The sequence below is a fragment of the Rhinolophus hipposideros genome (genome assembly GCF_964194185.1).
Source record: "Rhinolophus hipposideros genome assembly, chromosome: 11".
Taxonomy (NCBI): Eukaryota; Metazoa; Chordata; class Mammalia; order Chiroptera; family Rhinolophidae; genus Rhinolophus; species Rhinolophus hipposideros.
Window position 1 is genome coordinate 21,426,974 of NC_138057.1, and position 6,000 is coordinate 21,432,973.

Consider the following 6,000-nt stretch of genomic DNA (forward strand, 5'->3'; position numbering starts at 1 on the left):
AAACAAAATGTGCTCAATTCAGTTCCTGATTTTGTCCTACTAGGCTGCACCCCAATTATCAGTTAAAATAAACAAACACTATTTTCAATAAACAGAGTTCTCTTTTCATTGTGCCATTGACTGTACTGGGTTCTTTGGATAGCGCAACAGGAACCCCTCTCACTTCCAAGGCAGGGCACCATGTTTCCCAGAATGCCTTTTCTGTATGGCTCACAGTTTGGTTTTTGCTACAAGAGGCACTTAGAACGTGCATGAGATTTTTGAAAGCTCAGCCATCCTTCTCAGGATGTCATGGTGGCCAGAGATGATGGGTTTTGGACTTTTTGCTAACTCCAGCTTTCCTCCAGGCTTCAGTTCTTCAGGCTAAAGTCACCAGTGCGTTATTTTTCTCTGATCTTCCTCCTGTGTCCAGAGCCTCTCTCCATTAGCTCCCATACATATATGCGCAAGCCCTAATCCCTCAATTACATTCCTTTCATCCTCTAATACTTGCAGTGGCTCTGTTTTCTGGACTGAACCCATTTCCATTATTAAAAATTGTACTAGTGGTTATTACAGGAGGTCAGACAAAGAAAAAAGTTCACAGCATCCTGCAGACGCTTGTCTACTAAAATAAGGCAAACAATTGTAATTCATGGAACACATGCAGAAAAGCGTTTTCTAGTTTTACAAATGGCTAAATTCACACAAGAAAAAATAAATTTCTGAATGCAAGTGAGGATCCTGTGTTAGGTATCTTTCTTGATAAAAATCTTAGATTTTTACTTTTGAAAATATAGCTTTTCACTGCTTCCTCTGCTGTCCTCTCTGAGACCAGCTTACTGCCCAGTTCCCAGGGGTTAGTTAGCATATTTCCCAGCATGCCTCTTGCCTCACCTCAGCTATACTGTAGCTTTATGTCCTGTTTATTAATATCTGAAGTAGAAACTCGACTGACACCTAATGCATTCCACTGACATTGGCTAGCAGGCTGCTTGTAATTGTCTGACCTTCTCATCCTCTCTGCATGTTAAAATTCCTTAAGGAATGGATATGCTAAAAGTTCGGTGCCCTGAGATTGTTGGAGGAAAAGGTCACACAAATCCAATAAACACATAATTTTATTTCTCACTGGTGATGAAGTCCATGATCCAGTACCATATGCCTTACAAAGGAAGTGTAGAAAAGCATTTAGCCTTCAGAGACTGCTGGCATGTCTCCCTCCATCCCATACATTTGCCCACATGTCAATTTATGTTTAAATTAAATTTCTAACTAGGACTTCTAGAGTAGTGAATCTTTGTTTTAGATATGTTTTAAATTTTAATATGTAACACCACCAGTAAGGAGTTAAATATTAAACAACAAACTCAGAAAAGTTACATTTGTATAATTACAATTTAAAACTTTCTTGGAGTTTCACCTTGTGAGGATTAGGTTAGATTAACATTAAAATCAGAGGAGTTAATTTTATGCATCTGACTTTTTTTCTCATGCAATACTCTGTTAGTCAGGATGCAGTAGGTTTTTCCATAGTAACAAACAGCCTCCAAATCTCAGTGGCTTTTCACCTCGAAAGTTTATTTCTCACTAGCAAGCATGATACACTGAGCCACAAGGGGTGCACGGCCCATCCTGGATGTCACTCAGACATCCTGGCTACTGGACACTCCATTGCACCCCGTGTTTCCAGAGTTCTAGGAGCAGGAGGAGGAGAGCTGGAGACCCATGTACTTGCTCTTAAAGCTTCTGCTTGGAGACACATGGACTTTCCCTTCGCATGTCAGTGCCTAAAGCAAGTCCTATGGCCTCATTTAACTTCAAAGTGATAGAGAATTATAATCCTACCAAAGGCCAGAGGGAGAGCTGGAATATGTATTCATGAGCCATAACTACAGTTCTCTTTCAGATTACAGAAACATAGTAGTCCCTTCATTGCCATTATCGCATTACATTATAATATAGTGAGTACATGCGTTATCAACAGGGCAACATTTTCTTTAGGGGATGGAAAATGGTGGGGCGAACGACAAAACTTAGATATTACAATGGTCTATGCCACATTATGTAAACAGATATATTGATACTAAAATTTTATTGGGGGGGCAGTAATTGGGAAAAACGTCGAGAAAGACTCCTTGGAGGGTCAACAATGAAAATAAAGTTGAGAAGTATTGGTCTAGGGGAAAGCATACTGAATTGGAGAATCAGGAAATATGAGTTTTAATTCTGGCACTGAATTAGGTGAATTAATTGATCACTCAGTTAACTTGAAAGCTTAGTTCTTCTCATCCTTTGTATTAGTTTCCTAGGTCTGCCGTAACAAACTGCCATAAACGGGGTGACATAAAATAGCAGAAATTTATTCTCTCACAGCTCTAGGGCCTAAAGGTCCAACATCCCGGTGCCCGAGAGCCATGCCCCCTCTGAAGGCCCCGGGGGAGAAAGCATCCCAGGTGTCTGTCATGGCTTCTGTGGTCGCTGGCTATCCTTGGCATTCCTTGGGTGGTGGCAGCTTCATGCCATCTCTGCCTCTACCTTCACAAGGTCTTCTCTCTGTGTCTGTGTGTCTCCAACTCTCTCAAATAGGACACTATTCACTGGAATTTGGCCCACCCTAATCTGGTATGATGTCATCTTAACTTGATTACATCTGCAAAGACCCTAATTCCAAATATTGTCACAGTCACAGCTACTGGGGTTTAAGACTTCAACTTATCTTTTTAGGGGATACAGTTTGAACTCAAGACACTTTAATTCCATAACTCTATGTATGGCACTTTTTTTTTTTTTTTTTTGCAGTGCCCATTGCATTCCAGGCTCTGTGTTTGAGATAGAAAGATTCCTTTACTCAATGCGTATCTGTTTAGTTCTCACTATGTCCCAGGTACTGTTTTAGGCACTAGGGTTACGGCCAAATAAAACCAAAAACAGATGGACAGTGTAACAAACTGTGGTATATCCATACCATGGAATACTACTTTTCAATAAAAAACAACAAATTATTGATACATACAAGTTGGATACATTTATAAGGAATTATGCTGAGTGAAAAAAGTTATAGATTCCAACTCCAAAGGTTACATACACGTACTGTATGATTACATATATATATATTTTTTTTTTTTGAGGACAGAGAAGGGGAGGGAGGGTGGGAGGGAGAAGGATAGAGAGAGAGAGAGAGAGAGAGAGAGAGAGAGAGAGAGAGAGAGAAGTGATGAGTCAGCAGGGCTGACACAGCAGTATACGCTGGTGGAGTGGCCCAGGCAGCGGCTCTCTGATTGGTCAGTGCCTCTGCTTTACCAATGTGACTGAACATCACCCTCTGAGTGCGATTGCTTTTTCAAAGTGATTGACAGGGAGGCCTCACTGGTCAGATATCATCTAAACAGAGACACAGAGAAGGTAAAGGAGTGAACCATGTGGGCATTTGGAGGAAGGGCATTTCAGGCCCAAGGGTCAGAAGCCAAGCCCTGAGGCAAGCCTGTGTGTGGCATGGCTACAAACCATAACATGACAAAAGTTTAGAACAGAGGGCAGTTAGCAGTTGCCAGGGTTCAGGCATGGAGTCGGAAGGACTTAGTGTGGGTATAAAAGGGCAACACGATGGATCATTGTCATGCTGGAGCTGCCCACTTGGAGCTGTCCTGAGTGTCCTTGTAGATGCATGAATCTAAGCACGTGACAACACCGTAGAGAGCCAAACACACACACACACACATAAGTGAACAAAAGTAAAACTGGGAAACTGAATAAGATTGGTGGATTGTATCACTATCAATATCCTGGTTTTGATATTATACACATTATACTGTTACAGTGTTATTTCAGAGAAACTGGAGAAAGTGTACAAAAGTTCTCTGTGTTGTTTTTTACAATTGCATGTGAATGTACAATTATCTCAATAAAAATTTCAATTAAAATTTTATCTGGAAACGAAACTGCACAATAACAGACTTTCAAACATTAAACACACCCACACATACAAACAAAATACCACTCAAGGAGATATCTCTAACTAGATATTAAAAAGTAATATAAAGCCATAATAGTTAAACAGAGTGCTATTAGTACAAGAAGTCAATTACACATAATGGAGAATCCATAAACAGAACCATGTATATTTGAGAAATTAGTATATTATGAAGGCAATACTTCATATCATTGGGGAAAGGAAAGGTTAAGTAATGGAAAAATTATTATTAATTTGGAAAAAATAGATCCCTATGTCACTCTACACATAAATTCAAGATGGATTTAAATCAATGTGTAAAGAACAAAGCTACATAGCTGGTACTGAATGGAATATGGGAGGATTTAAAAAAATGTATAATTTTAAGACGGGGAAAAGGTTTTGGAAAAAGGCAAAAACAATTAACACAAAATGGACAAACTATTTTTAAGGAATTATTTGCATACAAATAATATATCAAAACAATTTTGTTCATTGAACTAAATGTGATAGGACCACAGGATGTAGAACTCCATTGGCAGTTAATTTGCTATTTGATGTCACCTAGAAAACAATCAACTTGCCAAGGAAAACTAATGAATTTGCCTCCATAGACACATGATACTACCCTAACATACAACTTGTTGGGTCTGGAAACACAGAGCTCATGATGGACAGCTGTGTTCTGGTCACATAGACCCTTGATGTCCCAAGGCCAGGCACTCAGTAGCCTGCTTGGAGCTGCTTTTGAAAGACAGCATATTCTTTCTTCAGAAAGCTAGACGTTTGCGCTGGGACGCTTCTATTGGGGCTTGTCAGAAAATCCTCACGGCATTCTTATTTACTGCGGATACTCCCAGCATAGTGGCATATGCTGGGTCATTTGACCAAGTGAGAATGTTGCTTACACTGGGCTGAATCTGTTGCAGAGACCACCCTCATTCAGAGTCACTCAGTAAATGCATCAGAAAGGATTCCCAAGGGAAACATATGCTGCTCCCAAAATCTGAAGCAGTTTACTACCTAGTACTCCATTCACAGGAAGAAGTGAAAGGATTCATCTTACATCTTTGAAGGGATGGTCTGGAATGCTTCCAACCATTTGGTACTTAAAATTTTCACTGATGGGACAGACCCTTGAGTCTTTGTATGACTGATTTCTGTCCTCTGGTCTGGCACTCAGGGTACTTGCCACTTCCTGTTCATCTGATCCAGTTAACATGACGTGATTAATATGGTGGACCAGATGATATTCTGTGGAATGTCCAGTCAAGATCCCTTTCAATTTTATTAGGGAGCAGAGAGTTAATACCAGCCTAGGGCAAAACCATGAAGGTGTTTTCCTGTCTGTTCCAAGTAAATGTTTACGTACATACTGCTTTGATCTTCTTTCTTGATGGGTTTGAAAGGAATGAGTTTGCCATATCAAGAGCTGCATATCATTGGCCGGGGGGCTCTACTAGTCAGTCTCGTAAAAATACCACATTCATTATGGGAACTATACTTGGAGCCTCCCCTTAGTTCAGTTGGGGAGTCCACCATAAACTGCCGATTTTTGCAAGGTCCACGCTGGAGAATTGAATGGAATGATGGATCACCTCCATCTTGACATCCTTTAATTCTTTGAGATTGGCCTAATTTTTGCCATAATATTCAAGATGCAGTATGCTTTCTGATTTACCATTCGGCCCAGGCAGGAGGCACCTTCAGATGCTTTCATTTGGCCATTTCTACCGCTATGACTCTTACGCACAGGTCAGGAAAACAATCTGTTGATTCTGTCAGCTGTAAATTAGATCCATTTGGATGATGTCCTCAATGGGAGCAGGAAAATGACCACACAGTAGATTCCTGTGACACACATTTGGACCAGAACTCCCTTGTTACCCAAGTCCTATATGACCCACTTTAATCAGAGGTTATGACGCTGTTTGGAGTCTTGCTGCCACTGTCAGTTCAGATTGTATATCCGAAAAAGGAGAATACAATTTCCCACAGTATGAAATCACTCTGTAACTGTAGGTCCCTTTTGGGGAAGAATTGGCAAAACCACGACTGGATATTTGAGG